Source organism: Oncorhynchus keta, chromosome 8, assembly GCF_023373465.1.
Source record: "Oncorhynchus keta strain PuntledgeMale-10-30-2019 chromosome 8, Oket_V2, whole genome shotgun sequence".
Classification (NCBI taxonomy): domain Eukaryota; kingdom Metazoa; phylum Chordata; class Actinopteri; order Salmoniformes; family Salmonidae; genus Oncorhynchus; species Oncorhynchus keta.
Window position 1 is genome coordinate 34,620,277 of NC_068428.1, and position 21,072 is coordinate 34,641,348.

General features: G+C 40.7%; 1 long non-coding RNA gene across 1 annotated transcript in view; it reads left to right on the top strand.

The window, feature by feature from the left end:
• The window catches only part of LOC127931425 (uncharacterized), a 131,878-nt gene that overhangs the window by 59,665 nt on the left and 51,141 nt on the right, over positions 1–21,072 (top strand). The gene's annotated exons all lie outside the window — the stretch shown is intronic.

Below are 21,072 nucleotides of genomic sequence, written 5' to 3' on the forward strand. Positions count from 1 at the left end.
TGAGGCAGACAATGTCAACTTTAACGTATACTGGTGTCATGGGTATAGTAGGACTTGGCTGAGCTCATAAATTATATTCTATAATACGTTTGAGTCGTCTCTGTGTTACATTAAACCTACTATGGGTCTGGTTGATTGTAAATGAAGTAGTTTCTATGTATTTGGTTAGTAATGCTAAAATGTCACATTTGGCTCTATAGTTTGGTCAAAAGCCTGGGTTTTCATTCATTAATAATAATACTGTTCATTCAGTTTTAGAAATTCATCCAACGTCAAGATGTCACCTCATATAAAACATTTGATCTCAAATCCAAAATGCTGGAGTACACAGCCACATTTGACATTTTAGCGTCACTGCCAAAATACATACATAGGGGAGTGTGTGTGTGCGTGTCTGTTTCTTTTTTTCATCTGTCAAATAGCTTTTAAACCCTTGACAGCTTTCGAATATTTTACCACAAGAAACCAAAACATCAACATTTCATTAGCACCTTCTTTAATATACCTGTCTCTTACTTCCTCTCTCTTACCACCTCCCATCTTAGGCCATCTGCACTGCTCCAATATTCCACTGTTGTCAGGGGTAATATTCTATCAACTGTCATTTCAATGATATGACACGGCCATCTCTGCCTGGCAGCTTTGAGCCACAGGCCCTGATCTCTCCGTTCTCCTATTTAAATGACTGCAGTGTATTCCTCAGCCCTTCTTCTCATCGGAACACTTTATTCTTTTTGATTTGAATCCCTTTCTTGGTCCAACTGTAAAAGGACCCATGGTATTAGTATTCATAGCTGACACATCACAACATCTATTTTTCTTTCAGGTGGAAAGTGTTACTTTTCAATTTGAATAGAGATAGCTAAGACACTTGTGCAGAAATATAGAAAAAATAAAAACCCTCTTTCGATTCAAGAAGAAAATAACGTATTGTAATGAATAATGTAATGAAAAAAGAAATGAATGAGTGAAACAGCTTGCCGCTACCTGCCTTGAAAACTCTGCCCAATAAACCAAATTACACATAACAATACACTCTTTTTAAAATGTATTTCCTGGGTGAAAAGTAAGGTTTGAGAATGCGGTTTATAATGCATTTTGTGTCACCCCATGAAAAATATACTGGTAGGCGTGTAATTCAGTGGGAATGTTAACTGAAATAAGCTGCTATGTCACGTTCTACTTCTAACACTGTGGTAGGTTTCATATCAGTGGTACATGGTGACATGTTGAAAAGGAATGTCTTTTCTTTATGGTGCCATAAACTTTCATGACATGCTTTATAAAGTTCCAGGTCATGTTAATGCCAACCTTACTGTATGAAAGTATTATGACAAAACATTCAAATGTGTAGTGGTTCCCTTTCAAAGACTTGTTTCGACGTACAGTATCACATTTGTGACCCGTTTCAGGAAACTAGGCGTATGTCGCACGTCACTACTTAACAGGAGAGGGATTTGAATGTAAACTCTTTTTGGCAGAAATTCCTTCTGGAACATGTGAACTTTCATGTGCCTTAGTAACAAACTTGTATGCCATCTGTAAATACGAATAAAACTATTATATTCTGAGGCTAGTTGGTTGAGTCACAGAAAAAGCCAGCAACCTTCCCGTTAACCATGATTTGCTGAGATAATGAGTGGGCTGGACATGCATGCATGTGTGTATATATATGTAGTGTGTATGTATACTGTATGTATATTATTGTACTGCTCCAGGGATGTGATTATTGTTTGGATAACCTTATTGACTATGATGTATTGATGTATTGTATTTTTTTCACTCTTTATGTGATGCGTAATGCAGAGATTGCGGGAAAAATAATGATAATTGAATTACCATAGTGAATTATTGTAATGTTTGTTAATGTGCTAATTAATCCCATAAGGTATGGGTTGCCAATTGGCCATTTGACATGAAAATGCAAATCTCATTCATTCATTCATTCATTCATTCATTCATTCATTCATTCACAGAGATCGGATTGGTCTGCCATGTAGAACGCTTCTGTCCATTAGAGCTGGTCAGTATGTGTAGGTAATCCTGTTTAACACAGCTTTTATTAAAAAAATATATATATATATTTCACGTAGTAGAATTGCATAGGTGTTGCTCTCCCCTTTCTGGAGGACCGAGTTTTGAAATCAGTGGAATTAGAGTATGATAGCTAAGGAGAACAAAAAACATTGATTTCAAAGTTTAACAACCCATACATCTCTTTGCACAATGACGACTTTCAACAATTTCCACAGAAAAATCTCAAAAACTAAATTAGTGGAGGAACTGTGCAGAAGCAAACTTTGGTAAGGAATTAGGTTAAAATCTCCCTCTGGTTTTTATACAACCATGTTTTCCCAGAAACTCTCATAAATATCTGCTCCCAATGAAGACTCAAAGATGTCTGCAGAAAGAATGGGGTGTCAGCTATGTCATGATATCTTGAATTTGAAAAAAATATATTTTGGTTGTTCAACTACAGTAAGGGAAGAGGATTTACACCCGGTAATGGAATCACGATAACAAAATTACATAATGGATTCCTGATCTGTACTACACAAAAATGCATAATTATGGATATGAATATCATTCTCATATTTCACAAGTTTGGACATCGCAGTAGAGTACAGTAGCGTACTGTATAGTACAGTACAATATATTGTACTTTACTATACTTTTTTTTACTGTACTCTACTCACTTTACAGTACTGTACGATCCGAACTTGTGAAATATACATCTATGATAGGTTAAGATTTGGTCCCGTCCGGTCTGTGGATGTTAACATCAAGGGAGTGTAACGGCGTTCTTTTTTGTTGAAAGAGAGTCGGACCGAAATGCAGCGTGGTGGTTACTCATGTCTTTAATGAATGAATCGCGGTACATGAAATAACTGATACAAATACAAAACAACAAAACGGAACGTGAAACCTAATTACAGCCTATCTGGTGAAACTACACAGAGACAGGAACAATCACCCACGAAAGACAAAGTGAAACCCAGGCTACCTAAATACGGTTCCCCATCAGAGACAACAAGAATCACCTGACTCTGATTGAGAACCTCCTCAGGCAGCCAAGCCTATACTAGACACACCCCTAATAAACCACAATCCCAATGCCTACAAAAAACCCCAATACGACAATACAATAACCCCATGTCACACCCTGGCCTGAACAAATAATTAAAGAAAACACAAAATACTAAGACCAAGGCGTGACAGGGAGAGAGAGATAAAAAAGTAATGAGCTGAACATAACATTATGACAGTATCTGTTTGATTTAGATTTTTAGGACCCATTTAGGTATAAAATATATAAATAATTATTTGGTAAAATATTGAATTTGGCCTTTACTACTATAGCCCATAGAAACACATTGAGTAACATTCATAAATGGCAAACAGACAATCCAAAAAATAAACCATAAGGAATAAGGTTTTGAAGTGTGTCCTATACCTAGGAGATATACTGTTAGAAAGTTATTTTGGGGGGGACACATTCAACCCCTTATTTTTGTTGGCACAAAACTACCTCCGTACATCCATTCATTTGTATGGGTTACCTTCAGACAAGTCTTGTGACACTTGTAGGGGTCATAGACCAAAACAGAGAACACCATCGTGATTTTGAGTCTCCCCTTTCTACAATGTGTGGCCCAAACGGTTCGGACGCTACAGACAGAAGTTGGCACATCAGCATTACTGACTTCAGATGAGTCCCACCGCAAATGTGGAAGGCCGAAAGAGGTGGATGTGGTGGATTGAGATGCAGCCCATGCAAAAAATGGTTATCTCTAGCTCTAACTGATGGATTTTATTACTATGTTACTTAGACTGATGTTCCAGAGTTTCAATAGACTCTTAATGATTATGATTTCCCATCGTAGCCAATTGCGTAGCAGTAATTCAGAAAGAAATTAGAAAATATCTTCAAGATATGTGGGTTTTTGGTAACGGAATTACAGGGCAATGATTTTTAAACTTACTGAATGTAAACACGTTCTCCAAAACCAAATGAGTGTTGATATTAGTTGGCAGGGGTCTTTACATCAACATTATTGTGTTTTGATGTATTTATGATCCTTTTTAAGACTTTTTCTGTTTGATGTTTCCATCTGTTCATCCAGATATCAAAGCCTATATTTATGCCATATTTATAGGATAAAAAATGGTTGAAAAATGTATCTATCCCTTAATTTCACAAAGAATATAGACTCCTAGCTTTCATTTGACACCAAATGTGATATGCTCCTATGGACTTCACATATTGGTTCTCATGGGTCCTTTTTACATGGAAATGCCCAGAACTACATGCACTAAAGTACAATGGCAATACATGGCTAATTTATGGAATACTCAATTTGACCTCAAAGCATTACCAAAGTTGTCTGAATTGATTAGAAGGGCCCAGAGGTTATCTTGGCAAGGTAATTATATCAAAGTGGACCAAAATGACCTTCATCCATTATTTTGACAGTACTAGAGAAGACTGCAAAACCTATTGCGACGTTTTATACTCACACAATAGCAGACAACTGATGAAATTTAATTGTACTGACAGTGACATTAATCCATTTTTGCAGCCTGTTTTTCCTCGATGGCAAAACCCCTTCAGTTAGTCCCTCTGTTAGAGATTATAGGAGTCCATGTTGCTTTGATGACAGTGAATCCATGCAGCTTTAATGCAAGTGTAATGCCAGTCTAATGACTGCATCCTTGTTGATTAATACATATGAATATGATATTTAATCTTGAGCTTGAGAAGCACAGGTAGGCCGTTAATGAGATTTGAGACTTGAACGTTTCTGCATCTCTGCTATAAACACAATGTTCATGTTTATATGGTCAAATAACCTCTTACATTTTGAGTACAAAAAGAATCAGAAATGTCAGTCAGAAAAGATATATCTGACTGACTGACTCAAAAGCCAAACATTTGTGGCCAAAGAGTAGACATTTTAGATCAACCCATAAAATAGAAATGCAATTCTGCAAGTCAATGAAACAGTAAAAAGCTTAGCTCATATCAAATATCACAGTCAAATGTAAGATTATGCAAACTTCATTGCCAACTTCATTCACAGCCCTCTTCCAACTGTTTGGAGACAGGGATGACAGTTGGGTTCATAGCAGTGACACATTGCTGGAAAAGGAATAATTCAAACTACTTTAGTGTTCATAAGCGCTGCCAGCTGCCATCACCGAATGATGAAGGATGGTGGTTTAATTGACAGGGCAACCACCACTCTCCTAAGTTGAACTTGACAGATGTGAGTAAGGCCTACTTATTTCTATGCAATCCAGTTTCCAGCCTCTGTCTGGCGCTTCTGTTACAGAAGACGTGTAATAGTAAAAATGTATGACAACAATGATCAATTTATCAAACATTTTGTAATCAATCATTTGGACAAGTATCAGCTGCTGAAAGCTCTTTGTTTTTGTACCAATATTGCACAATGTGAATGAATTACAGTACTAGGTATAACAAATAAAACCCGGTAAACAATAAGAATGATTTTATAGTGCTCGCCCTGGATTAGTTTCTGATTACTGGACAAGTGAGTGACAAGAATAGTGGATTATACATTTCAGTATCATTGCCTTGTATCGCCCTCCCATATGACTGGGCTGACACGTATGACTGGGCTGACACGTATGACTGGGCTAACACGTATGACTGGGCTGACACGTATGACTGGGCTGACACGTATGACTGGGCTGACACGTATGACTGGGCTGACACGTATGACTGGGCTGACACGTATGACTGGGCTGACACGTATGACTGGGCTAACACGTATGACTGGGCTGACACGTATGACTGAGCTGACACGTATGACTGAGCTGACACGTATGACTGGGCTGACACGTATGACTGGGCTGACACGTATGACTGGGCTGACACGTATGACTGGGCTGACACGTATGACTGGGCTGACACGTAGACTGGGCTGACACGTAGACTGGGCTGACACGTAGACTGGGCTGACACGTATGACTGGGCTGACACGTAGACTGGGCTGACACGTAGACTGGGCTGACACATATGACTGGGCTGACATGTATGACTGGGCTGACACGTAGACTGGGCTGACACGTATGACTGGGCTGACACGTAGACTGGGCTGACACGTAGACTGGGCTGACACGTAGACTGGGCTGACACGTATGACTGGGCTGACACGTAGACTGGGCTGACACGTAGACTGGGTTGACACATATGACTGGGCTGACACGTATGACTGGGCTGACACGTAGACTGGGCTGACACGTATGACTGGGCTGACACGTATGACTGGGCTGACACGTATGACTGGGCTGACACGTATGACTGGGCTGACACGTAGACTGGGCTGACACGTAGACTGGGCTGACACGTATGACTGGGCTGACACGTATGACTGGGCTGACACGTAGACTGGGCTGACACGTATGACTGGGCTAACACGTATGACTGGGCTGACACGTATGACTGGGCTGACACGTAGACTGGGCTGACACGTATGACTGGGCTGACACGTATGACTGGGCTGACATGTATGACTGGGCTGACACGTAGACTGGGCTGACACGTATGACTGGGCTGACACGTAGACTGGGCTGACACGTATGACTGGGCTAACACGTATGACTGGGCTGACACGTATGACTGGGCTGACACGTAGACTGGGCTGACACGTATGACTGGGCTGACACGTATGACTGGGCTGACACGTATGACTGGGCTGACACGTAGACTGGGCTGACACGTATGACTGGGCTGACACGTAGACTGGGCTGACACGTATGACTGGGCTGACACGTAGACTGGGCTGACACTAGGTGTGTGAGTGACAAGGAATTTTGCTGAACAGAACAATTACTCAATGTTAATTAACTCCCATGTGTAAAGCCATCTCCTTATCCCGTGCTAATGGGATGACAAATGGAATCCCTGGTGGCAGAGCGGGGGCACCTCTCGGGCTACTGTACCGCGAGACACTACTGTACTCCCCTGAGGATGACCTTTTCAACCTTTCACCAACTAATCCCCTTTTGCAGCTTTGAAGGAGGTGAGAATAATCCTGGGAAACCCACTGGGCCCAGGTGCAGGATTATCGAAATCCCCATCTTCAACACTTTAATCCCACCCAGATGAAACAAAAACATACTTCAGAAAGAACTGGTCTTTTCACGCTGGCGGCAACCTGTGTCAAATCACCGTGTCAAAACGTGCATGAGTGTTGGGCACACACAGACGCACGTACATACACATGTACACATACACGCGCACACCCACACACGCTGTGTAGAGAGGCCAGCTTTGGCTCCTTAGGAGGACTCTGCTGACAGTGGGCTGGATTTGAGATATCGATTTCTACAGTAGAGAACCCAGACTGATTGGCACTGACTAAAACTATTGTTCTCATATGATGTGAACCTGTTCTCGCCTAAATGTTGGAGATGACGGACTGTAATGATTTTGTTTGTTTGCCTGCATTTGCATTATCTAACAGTGTCACCATAATGCTTTCACCAAACAGAGCACTGCATTATCTAACAGTGTCACCATAATGCTTTCACCAAACAGAGCACTGCATTATCTAACAGTGTCACCATAATGCTTTCACCAAACAGAGCACTGCATTATCTAACAGTGTCACCATAATGCTTTCACCAAACAGAGCACTGCATTATCTAACAGTGTCACCATAATGCTTTCACCAAACAGAGCACTGCATTATCTAACAGTGTCACCATAATGCTTTCACCAAACAGAGCACTGCATTATCTAACAGTGTCACCATAATGCTTTCACCAAACAGAGCACTGCATTATCTAACAGTGTCACCATAATGCTTTCACCAAACAGAGCACTGCATTATCTAACAGTGTCACCATAATGCTTTCACCAAACAGAGCACTGCATTATCTAACAGTGTCACCATAATGCTTTCACCAAACAGAGCACTGCTTTGTATACACAGAGGAGTCACTCTGCTACAACTAACGGTGTTGTACAGACAGATTCTCCTGTAGGGATGGTATGTCACTCTGATACAACTAACGGTGTTGTACAGACAGATTCTCCTGTAGGGATGGTAAGTCACTCTGCTACAACTAACGGTGTTGTACAGACATATTCTCCTGTAGGGATGGTAAGTCACTCTGCTACAACTAACGGTGTTGTACAGACAGATTATCCTGTAGGGATGGTATGTCACTCTGCTACAACTAACGGTGTTGTACAGACAGATTATCCTGTAGGGATGGTAAGTCACTCTGATACAACTAACGGTGTTGTACAGACAGATTATCCTGTAGGGATGGTATGTCACTCTGCTACAACTAACGGTGTTGTACATACAGATTGTCCTGTAGGGATGGTAAGTCACTCTGCTACAACTAACGGTGTTGTACATACAGATTATCCTGTAGGGATGGTATGTCACTCTGCTACAACTAACGGTGTTGTACATACAGATTGTCCTGTAGGGATGGTAAGTCACTCTGCTACAACTAACGGTGTTGTACATACAGATTCTCCTGTAGGGATGGTAAGTCACTCTGCTACAACTAACGGTGTTGTACATACAGATTATCCTGTAGGGATGGTAAGTCACTCTGCTACAACTAACGGTGTTGTACATACAGATTATCCTGTAGGGATGGTAAGTCACTCTGATACAACTAACGGTGTTGTACAGACAGATTATCCTGTAGGGATGGTATGTCACTCTGCTACAACTAACGGTGTTGTACATACAGATTGTCCTGTAGGGATGGTAAGTCACTCTGCTACAACTAACGGTGTTGTACATACAGATTCTCCTGTAGGGATGGTATGTCACTCTGCTACAACTAACGGTGTTGTACAGACAGATTATCCTGTAGGGATGGTAAGTCACTCTGCTACAACTAACGGTGTTGTACATACAGATTATCCTGTAGGTATGGTAAGTCACTCTGATACAACTAACGGTGTTGTACAGACAGATTCTCCTGTAGGGATGGTATGTCACTCTGCTACAACTAACGGTGTTGTACATACAGATTCTCCTGTAGGGATGGTATGTCACTCTGCTACAACTAACGGTGTTGTACATACAGATTGTCCTGTAGGGAGGGTATGTCACTAATACAACTAACGGTGTTGTACAGACAGATTATCCTGTAGGGATGGTAAGTCACTCTGCTACAACTAACGGTGTTGTACAGACAGATTCTCCTGTAGGGAGGGTATGTCACTCTGATACAACTAACGGTGTTGTACAGACAGATTCTCCTGTAGGGATGGTATGTCACTCTGCTACAACTAACGGTGTTGTACAGACAGATTATCCTGTAGGGATGGTATGTCACTCTGCTACAACTAACGGTGTTGTACAGACAGATTCTCCTGTAGGGATGGTATGTCACTCTGATACAACTAATGGTGTACAGACAGATTGTCCTGTAGGGATGGTATGTCACTCTGCTACAACTAACGGTGTACAGACAGATTGTCCTGTAGGGATGGTATGTCACTCTGCTACAACTAACGGTGTTGTACAGACAGATTCTCCTGTAGGGATGGTATGTCACTCTGCTACAACTAACGGTGTTGTACAGACAGATTCTCCTGTAGGGATGGTATGTCACTCTGCTACAACTAGCGGTGTTGTACAGACAGATTCTCCTGTTGGGATGGTATGTCACTCTGCTACAACTAACGGTGTTGTACAGACAGATTCTCCTGTAGGGATGGTATGTCACTCTGCTACAACTAACAGTGTTGTACAGACAGATTCTCCTGTAGGGATGGTATGTCACTCTGCTACAACTAACGGTGTTGTACAGACAGATTCTCCTGTAGGGATGGTATGTCACTCTGCTACAACTAGCGGTGTTGTACAGACAGATTCTCCTGTTGGGATGGTAAGTCACTCTGCTACAACTAACAGTGTTGTACAGACAGATTTTCCTGTAGGGATGAGGAGTCATGCTAGCTGACTGCAGATCTGTCAAATCTCTGGGCTCTCTTTAACCAACTGTGAATACACTAAACACTGGCTCTGCCCACTACACTATTACACTCAAGTTTGTTTCGGATATAGAAATCATGATGTACTGTAAACTTGTACAGTAGACTTACAATAAAAAAAAAAATCTGTTCTCATTTTCACAGTTCACACCTCTTAGAAATATTCAGTACCTGCAAATAATACACCTGCAAAGAATTCAGTTTGTCTCCACAAAAGCTTTTCTACCAATGTTGAATATATTATCACAATTTATAAAAAATATTGTCCCTTTTCATCCACAAAAACAAGGTATGTAGAATTGGTTAATTGCTTGATCAAAGCTGTCCCTTCACTGTAACGCCATCGTGTTAACACGTTTGTAACGCAGTGGGGCAGAATGATATTCGGCTCCCTATACCCCTTTCAAACAGAGTGCTTGTTGTTGCCGTGTCTATCTGTGCAGTGCCGACCCAGAGTGCTGTTGGGTCTACAATGTTCACCAGGAGGATGAGTTCTAACAGAAAGTACATTGCTGCCTGTGGAGAATATAGTCTCAAGATGTTTGATGCTCTTGTTTCAGCGTATGCTCTGAATCTGACAACTTATTTGTGAATAAATAAACAAATAAAAAGAAGAAACTTTACCTTGAGAAAGTTGTCAATATTTAGAATGCTAAAATAAAGATATTCAGAGAAACAACTGGCCTCGATACCTCTTTATAGTCTCCATATTTGAAAAGAGCTACAGATGGTTAGGGCTTAACTGTGTGTGTGTTGCGTGTGTGTGTCCATGCATGCGGTGTGTGTTGCGTGTGTGCATCCGTGCATGCGATGTGTGTTGTGTTTGTGTGTCCATGCATGCGGTGTGTGTTGCGTGTGTGTGTGTCCATGCATGCAGTGTGTGTTGCGTGTGTGTGTGTCCATGCATGCGGTGTGTGTTGCGTGTGTGTCCATGCATGCGGTGTGTGTTGCGTGTGTGCGTCCGTGCTTGCGATGTGTGTTGCGTGTGTGTGTCCATGCATGCGGTGTGTGTTGCGTGTGTGTGTGTCCATGCATGCAGTGTGTGTTGCGTGTGTGTGTGTGTCCATGCATGCGGTGTGTGTTGCGCGTGTGTGTGTCCATGCATGCGGTGTGTGTTGCGTGTGTGTGTCCATGCATGCGGTGTGTGTTGCGTGTGTGTGTCCATGCATGCGGTGTGTGTTGCGTGTGTGTGTCCATGCATGCGGTGTGTGTTGCGTGTGTGCGTCCGTGCATGCGATGTGTGTTGCGTGTGTGTGTCCATGCATGCGGTGTGTGTTGCGTGTGTGCGTCCGTGCATGCGGTGTGTGTTGCGTGTGTGCGTCCGTGCATGCGGTGTGTGTTGCGTGTGTGCGTCCGTGCATGCGATGTGTGTTGCGTGTGTGTGTCCATGCATGCGGTGTGTGTTGCGTGTGTGCGTCCGTGCATGCAGTGTGTTGCGTGTGTGCGTCCGTGCATGCGATGTGTGTTGCGTGTGTGTGTCCATGCATGCGGTGTGTGTTGCGTGTGTGCGTCCGTGCATGCAGTGTGTTGCGTGTGTGCGTCCGTGCATGCGATGTGTGTTGTGTGCAGAGAAAATGCCAAAAGAAAGACAAAGTTAGATTTCTCAGAAACAGCTCTTCGAAGAGTTCCACTACCTTCAATCTGTTACTCATAGTTTGCCTGTTGTGAAGAACTAATGAACTGAGTGGAGAATCAGAACTTGGCTCCAGCTCTAGTTCCGATGGTCAACGGTCAAATGTTTTTACAACATTAAATCAACAATACTCATGACCCCAAGGTCAGTGTCAGAGGAAGTCCCAAAAAATTTACAAAGACTCCAGTCACCCAAGTCATAGACTGTTCTCTCTGCTACTGCATGACAAGCGTTACTGGAGTGCCAAGTCTATGTCCAAACGGTTCCTTAACCGATTCTACCCCCCCCCACCCCCTTTGTTTTTACACTGCTGCTACTCACTGTTTATTATCTATGCAGTCACTTTACCCCTACCTACATGTACAAATTACCTCAACTAACCTGTATCCTCGCACATTGACTTGGTACCGGTACCCCCTGTATATAGCCTGGTTATTTTATTGTGTTACTTTTTATTTTATTGTTTACTTTAGTTTATATTTTCTTAACTTTATTTCTTGAAATGCATTGTTGGTTAAGGCCTTGTAAGTAAGCATTTCACAGTAAGTTCTATACCTGTTGTATTCGGCGCATGTGACAAATAAAATGATTTTGATTTGAGTACTGAGCTTGACAATATTGTTCAAAAGTAAAATGTTTCTCCACATCCACAATAACCCTCATCCACTCTTCCAAGATCTTAGTCGATAACAATCATTGAGTACAAAGTACTGTAGCCTACAGAGTTTCCATTTCATCTTTTCCAGACCCATGCTAAAACAAAAAAGACCCATCATCATCATCATCTCTGTCATTGGACTGTTGTTACTGATGGTAGGATAGTCATTTAATCTTAAGCATCTGCGTTTAACATCACTCCACAAGTAGAGTATGTTTCTCTATAGTCACTCATTTTGATCAGGTGGAGAGTGTATGACATCACTCCACAAGTAGAGTATGTTTCTCTATAGTCACTCATTTTGATCAGGTGGAGAGTGTATGACATCACTCCACAAGTAGAGTATGTTTCTCTATAGTCACTCATTTTGATCAGGTGGAGAGTGTATGACATCACTCCACAAGTAGAGTATGTTTCTCTATAGCCACTCATTTTGATCAGGTGGAGAGTGTATGACATCACTCCACAAGTAGAGTATGTTTCTCTATAGCCACTCATTTTGATCAGGTGGAGAGTGTATGACATCACTCCACAAGTAGAGTATGTTTCTCTATAGCCACTCATTTTGATCAGGTGGAGAGTGTATGACATCACTCCACAAGTAGAGTATGTTTCTCTATAGCCACTCATTTTGATCAGGTGGAGAGTGTATGACATCACTCCACAAGTAGAGTATGTTTCTCTATAGCCACTCATTTTGATCAGGTGGAGAGTGTATGACATCACTCCACAAGTAGAGTATGTTTCTCTATAGTCACTCATTTTGATCAGGTGGAGAGTGTATGACATCACTCCACAAGTAGAGTATGTTTCTCTATAGCCACTCATTTTGATCAGGTGGAGAGTGTATGACATCACTCCACAAGTAGAGTATGTTTCTCTATAGCCACTCATTTTGATCAGGTGGAAAGTGTATGACATCACTCCACAAGTAGAGTATGTTTCTCTATAGCCACTCATTTTGATCAGGTGGAGAGTGTATGACATCACTCCACAAGTAGAGTATGTTTCTCTATAGCCACTCATTTTGATCAGGTGGAGAGTGTATGACATCACTCCACAAGTAGAGTATGTTTCTCTATAGTCACTAATTTTGATCAGGTGGAGAGTGTATGACATCACTCCACAAGTAGAGTATGTTTCTCTATAGTCACTCATTTTGATCAGGTGGAGAGTGTATGACATCACTCCACAAGTAGAGTATGTTTCTCTATAGTCACTCATTTTGATCAGGTGGTGAGTGTATGACATCACTCCACAAGTAGAGTATGTTTCTCTATAGTCACTCATTTTGATCAGGTGGAGAGTGTATGACATCACTCCACAAGTAGAGTATGTTTCTCTATAGTCACTCATTTTGATCAGGTGGAGAGTGTATGACATCACTCCACAAGTAGAGTATGTTTCTCTATAGTCACTCATTTTGATCAGGTGGAGAGTGTATGACATCACTCCACAAGTAGAGTATGTTTCTCTATAGTCACTCATTTTGATCAGGTGGAGAGTATATGACATCACTCCTCAAGTAGAGTATGTTTCTCTATAGTCACTAATTTTGATCAGGTGGTGAGTGTATGACATCACTCCACAAGTAGAGTATGTTTCTCTATAGTCACTCATTTTGATCAGGTGGAGAGTGTATGACATCACTCCACAAGTAGAGTATGTTTCTCTATAGTCACTCATTTTGATCAGGTGGAGAGTGTATGACATCACTCCACAAGTAGAGTATGTTTCTCTATAGTCACTCATTTTGATCAGGTGGAGAGTGTATGACATCACTCCACAAGTAGAGTATGTTTCTCTATAGTCACTCATTTTGATCAGGTGGAGAGTGTATGACATCACTCCACAAGTAGAGTATGTTTCTCTATAGTCACTCATTTTGATCAGGTGGAGAGTGTATGACATCACTCCACAAGTAGAGTATGTTTCTCTATAGTCACTCATTTTGATCAGGTGGAGAGTGTATGACATCACTCCACAAGTAGAGTATGTTTCTCTATAGTCATTCATTTTGATCAGGTGGAGAGTGTATGACATCACTCCACAAGTAGAGTATGTTTCTCTATAGTCACTCATTTTGATCAGGTGGAGAGTGTATCATAGTTGAACCCCAACAGGTTGTCTAAAGCAGTGGTTCTCAAAACTCTACTCAGGGACCCCCAGACGTTTCACAATTTTGCTGTATTCCTCAAGTAGCTCACCTGATGCAAGTAGTCAAGGGTAGTCGAAGACTTGATGATTACTTGACAAGGTGAATCAGGTGAGCTACTTCTGGAATAGATCAGACACCCATGGCATGGGTGGGGCTCCTCCAGGAGAGCTCTGAGAACCACTGCTCTAATCAACTCTAGCACAATACCTACTGTATTTGGAAAATGGGAAAACCATGTTTGCATAATGGTGGCACTTACAACTGAAAACTGTCTGTGGCCCTCTTTTCATTCAAACTATCCGTGGCCCTCTTTTCATTCAAACTATCCATGGCCCTCTTTTCATTCAAACTATCCATGGCCCTCTTTTCATTCAAACTATCCTTGGCCCTCTTTTCATTCAAACTATCCATGGCCCTCTTTTCATTCAAACTATCCATGGCCCTCTTTTCATTCAAACTATCCGTGGCCCTCTTTTCATTCAAACTATCCATGGCCCTCTTTTCATTCAAACTATCCATGGCCCTCTTTTCATTCAAACTATCCATGGCCCTCTTTTCATTCAAACTATCCATGGCCCTCTTTTCATTCAAACTATCCATGGCCCTCTTTTCATTCAAACTATCCATGGCCCTCTTTTCATTCAAACTATCCATGGCCCTCTTTTCATTCAAACTATCCATGGCCCTCTTTTCATTCAAACTATCCATGATTCAAACTATCCGTGGCCCTCTTTTCATTCAAACTATCCGTGGCCCTCTCTTCATTCAAACTATCCATGGCCCTTGTAGAAAAGGCCCATGGAGTTGGTGGAATACTCCTTTAATTCATTGCCATTTACTCAGCTGGGCCAGGGGCGCTTTAATTAGGTCAGGTGGAAATGTCCGACAGATCTCAACTCCATAAAAGGACGAAATTGCCATCGCCTGATCTCGCTGCTTTCTCTTCCTTAACTCCATCTCATCCAGAAGTTCTGTGCGTCCATGAATCCACCAACTCTTACCTTTCATCTGAATTATCAGTGGCGATCGGGAGAGTGGGCCATTCAGTTACTGTTAATAGTTATTACCGCGGAGCGCGGCTTGGAGCGCAGCTTCAAACATATTGTGTAATGTGAATTGTCAATGATCACGGCCCTACGGATCCTCATAGGCCAATTATGCAATCGAAATGGTTCATGTGTATTGAAATTAATTATATGTACACGAAGACAATTGAAAGAGTGAAATGAGAAACGTCATTGTTTGCTAACTGATTGACTTTGATCATGGAGATTATAGATTGTATAACTATTCACTGTTTGTATTCTTTCATGATTTATGATAAATAGTTATGAGCCCTCTTTTCATTCAAACTATCCATGGCCCTCTTTTCATTCAAACTATCCGTGGCCCTTGTTTTCATTCATCGCCAGTGGATAAAAGAAGGCAGCATTCTACAGAGCCAGACCAACAGTAACCTCCCTCAACCTGACCTACAACACAGAGCCAGACCAACAGTAACCTCTCTCAACCTGACCTAGAGTACAGAGCCAAATCAGGCAAAGAAGCACAGACAGTATTTGAAGGGAGCAAATTGTAACACAGCTACGTAGCTCTGTAATCCAACACCTCTCTCCCTCTGTACCAGTATCTTTCTCACTCACTCACTCACTCACTCACTCACTCACTCACTCACTCACTCACTCACTCACTCACTCACTCACTCACTCACTCACTCACTCACTCACTCACATGTAGGTTTACCATGTAGGTTTACCTTGTCCTACCCTACCTTCCTCAATGCCCCTGTTTTGGATTTAGTCTAAAACAGACTGTGTGCTAATCCTTGCTCCCACACAATCAATCTTTTTTGTATGATCTCATTGCATTAGTGTCCCATAATGCCTTGCAGATGCCTCATTCTGGTGTGGAGCCCAGCATGTCGCCAATCAAAACGGTCTACCCTCCCCTTAATCAGCTGTCGTGTCTTGTGTTACTTTGCAAACATCCCAAGGTCTTTAGGAGCAATGTCTCAGACAAAACGTTTTTGCACCTCATTATAGACGACGGGTTGATTCACCCACCCTGTTCACTCTCAGGGTCACAAGCACTGAATTAATCGACATTCAACAGGCTTATGTTTCAGTCCACTTAAAAAAAGAACAAGATCCAAGCACAATGTTTTCCCTGGACACTCACAAAAGAAAATAACATTAGAAAGAATAAACTTTGCATAAACGTCCGCCATACCTTACCTCAATGTTAACCTATAGGCATCTGCTACTGGACCGCGGTTCAGGGATGGATAACTATGGAGTTCCCGTCGATCTCCATGGAGTTGGGGAGATCTGCTTTTAGTTTTTTTGCACCTTACGGGTGAAATGATCTGCAATACACTTTATTTAACATTTGAGGAATTGGTGGTCTCTAGGGCATTTCAGATGGTTGCTTGGAGACCTTGTTACTGAACAATGTTTCTGTTTTTTTATGGTTGTGTTTTGCTTTTTGTGTACATTTTTAAAAAAATGAAATAACATTTTATTGGTCACATACACATGGTTAGCAGATGTTATTGTGAGTGTAGTGAAATTATTGTGCTTCTAGTTCCGACAGTGGCGCAATATCTAACAAGTAACATCTAAAAATTCCACAACAACTACCTAATACACACTAAGTAAGGAATGGAATAAGAATATATACATATAAATATATGGATGAGCGATGACAGACCGCCATAGGCAAGATGCAATAGATGGTATAAAATACAGTTTATACATATGAGATGAGTAATGCAACATATGTAAACATTATTAAAGTGGCATTATCAAAGTGCTCGTGATCAATTTATTATTAAAGTGGCCAATGATTTCAAGACTATGTAGACAGCAGCCTCTTTGTGTTAGTGATAGCTGTTTAACAGTCTGATGAGCTTGAGATAGAAACAGCTTCTATCTCTCGGTCCCAGCTTTGATGCAGCTGAACTGACCTTGCCTTCTGGATGGGAGCGGGGTGGACAGGCAGTGGCTCGAATGGTTGTTGTCCTTGATGATCTTTTTGTGTATAATAACGTGTATGTTATTGTGTATATAAATGTGTAGTTTAATGTGTTTATTGTATTGTGGTGCTATACAGGGCTCATCTGGAAAAGAGACCATGGTCTTAACTTTGACTCCCTTTCAAAATAAAGTGACAATGGTCTTTTTTTTAGGGGTGGATCAGCTAAATATTGCGGAAAGATTGTTGCTTCCATCGATGTAATTGTCTGCATCATTTCCTTTTTTTGGTAAATATATATATCCTCATACATACACGTACATACACATACACATATATACATACACATACCTATATAGATATACATACTTTTTCCAGAATATACCTTTACTATTCCCCTATTATCCCCAAACCCTACCACCCTTCCCCCAATCGGAGTAAACTAATAATCAATAACACTTAGGCTTCTACTTTCAGTTTATACATCTTATACACATTTTACAGACACAATCTATTTTACAATAGTTATATTTAGTTTGTTTTTAGTCCTTCCTCTATTTCTGATGTCCATCCAATTTGATTTCTATTTGTAACTGTGCTATTTCACAACATTTCTGAACCTATATACATTTTACTGACCCCGTATGTTTTACATTGGTTATCTTGTTATTAGTCCCACCATTCAGCTCCATTCAATCACTCCCATCTATTTCGTTTTGCCATGTATTTTTCAACTGTGCTGTGATGCTTCACAAACGTACTGAACCTTTCTATTCTCATAGTTTCTACAGATTGTAAATTAAAAATAAATATTATATTATTGATGATGGTTTTTCAAATCACGCAGTATTGCTATCTGCAGTGTTAGTTCTAGGCAAAAGTTGCAATTCTTCAGCCATTCCTGGGCCTCTGAACAAAAATGAGCTACATATGGACAATACCAAAATAAATGATCAAATGACTGCCTCCTCACAGCAAAATCTGCAGAGCTGGGAAGATTGTATCCGCCATATATATAATATTCTATTGGTTGCAATAATTTTGTATATTCATTTTAATTTAAAAAATTGAAGTTTTTAATCCGCTGTTGTTTTGCGTATCAATTCATAAACCATGTGCCATGGAATGGGTACATCAAATATCTTTCCAACTATTTTGCAATTTATATGACACAGCTGTCCGTTTTTTGGTCCTTAAATGAAATTGGTATATGCTTTAATTAATCACACTTTTCTTTAACCATTTATGTTCTTTAATACAGGGCCAACATACAAGTTCCTTACTTTTTTCCCCTTCTACTTGCCTCTTCCATTTTTGTGGTAATGCTGCAATTAGTTGGTTGTAATTTTGATTAGATTAGACATTTCCATATGTCTGTGTGAGCTGCAAGTGTGACATAACTCCACCAGTCGTATTTATGATATCATTCATTAAATTATACCTCTTTTACAAATTTCTTACAAAAATGCTTTTTTTTTATCAAGTAGAATATTTGAGTTTAACCACAATATTTGTTCTGTCTTTTCAGGTGGATTAAACTGAAATTACAACCAACATTCTAAGGCTTGTTTAAAAAATAATGACAGTTTGGAGATGATTTCCTTTTCAAACAACTGAAAGTGAGCTGTTGTAATCTGAATAATGAGAACAATTCTTGAATTCTTGAACATAGGATGAGACATTCCTACCAATTTACTAGAAAACCAGTTTGAATTTAAGTATACATTTTGTATGACTGATGGCTATAGTGAGAGGTCTAATGCTTTCATATTTAATCATTGCTGCCCTCCGAATTCATATTCGTTATATAAATAGGCCTTTTTTAGTTTTGTCTGGTTTGCCATTCCAAATAAAATTGAATCTTTTTTGTTCATATAATTTAAAAATCAGGTCACTAGGTATAGGCAAAACCATAAGCAAATAGGTCAACTGGGATACGACTAAAGAGTTCATCCGGGTGATTCTTCCACAAATACACAGGTATTTTCCTTTCCATGGTAGCAAGATTGTATGTCTTTTTTTGCTAACTTTCTATAGAAATGTATTGGAGTGAGATCATTTCTTTCTTTTAGGAGTTGTATACCGATTATGTCCACATCGTCGTCAGACCATTTAATTGGTAAACTACACGGTAATGTAAAATTTGCAATTCTTAGTAATCCAATACGTAATATAGTACAGTGCCTTGCGAAAGTATTCGGCCCCTTGAACTTTACGACCTTTTGCCACATTTCAGGCTTCAAACATAAAGATATAAAACTGTATTTTTTTGTGAAGAATCAACAACAAGTGGGACACAATCACGAAGTGGAACGACATTTATTGGATATTTCAAACTTTTTTAACAAATCAAAAACTGAAAAATTGGCCGTGCAAAATTATTCAGCCCCCTTAAGTTAATACTTTGTAGCGCCACCTTTTGCTACGATTACAGCTGTATGTCGCTTGGGGTATGTCTCTATCAGTTTTGCACATCGAGAGACTGAAATTTTTTCCCATTCCTCCTTGCAAAACAGCTCGAGCTTAGTGAGGTTGGATGGAGAGCATTTGTGAATAGCAGTTTTCAGTTCTTTCCACAGATTCTCGATTGGATTCAGGTCTGGACTTTGACTTGGCCATTCTAACACCTGGATATGTTTATTTTTGAACCATTCCATTGTAGATTTTGCTTTATGTTTTGTTTTGGATCATTGTCTTGTTGGAAGACAAATCTCCGTCCCAGTCTCAGGTCTTTTGCAGACTCCATCAGGTTTTCTTCCAGAATGGTCCTGTATTTGGCTCCATCCATCTTCCCATCAATTTTAACCATCTTCCCTGGTCCTGCTGAAGAAAAGCAGGCCCAAACCATGATGCTGCCACCACCATGTTTGACAGTGGGGATGGTGTGTTCAAGGTGATGAGCTGTGTTGCTTTTACGCCAAACATAACATTTTGCATTGTTGCCAAAAAGTTCAATTTTGGTTTCATCTGACCAGAGCACCTTCTTCCACATGTTTGGTGTCTCACAGGTGGCTTGTGGCAAACTTTAAACAACACTTTTTATGGATATCTTTAAGAAATGGCTTTCTTCTTGCCACTCTTCCATAAAGGCCAGATTTGTGCAATATACGACTGATTGTTGTCCTATGGACAGAGTCTCCCACCTCAGCTGTAGATCTCTGCAGTTCATCCAGAGTTATCATGGGCCTCTTGGCTGCATCTCTGATCAGTCTTCTCCTTGTATGAGCTGAAAATTTAGAGGGACGGCCAGGTCTTGGTAGATTTGCAGTGGTCTGATACTCCTTCCATTTCAATATTATCGCTTGCACAGTGCTCCTTGGGATGTTTAAAGCTTGGGAAATCTTTTTGTATCCAAATCCGGCTTTAAACTTCTTCACAACAGTATCTCGGACCTGCCTGGTGTGTTCCTTGTTCTTCATGATGCTCTCTGCGCTTTTAACGGACCTCTGAGACTATCACAGTGCAGGTGCATTTATACGGAGACTTGATTACACACAGGTGGATTGTATTTATCATCATTAGTCATTTAGGTCAACATTGGATCATTCAGAGATCCTCACTGAACTTCTGGAGAGAGTTTGCTTCACTGAAAGTAAAGGGGGTGAATAATTTTGCACGCCCAATTTTTCCGTTTTTGATTTGTTAAAAAA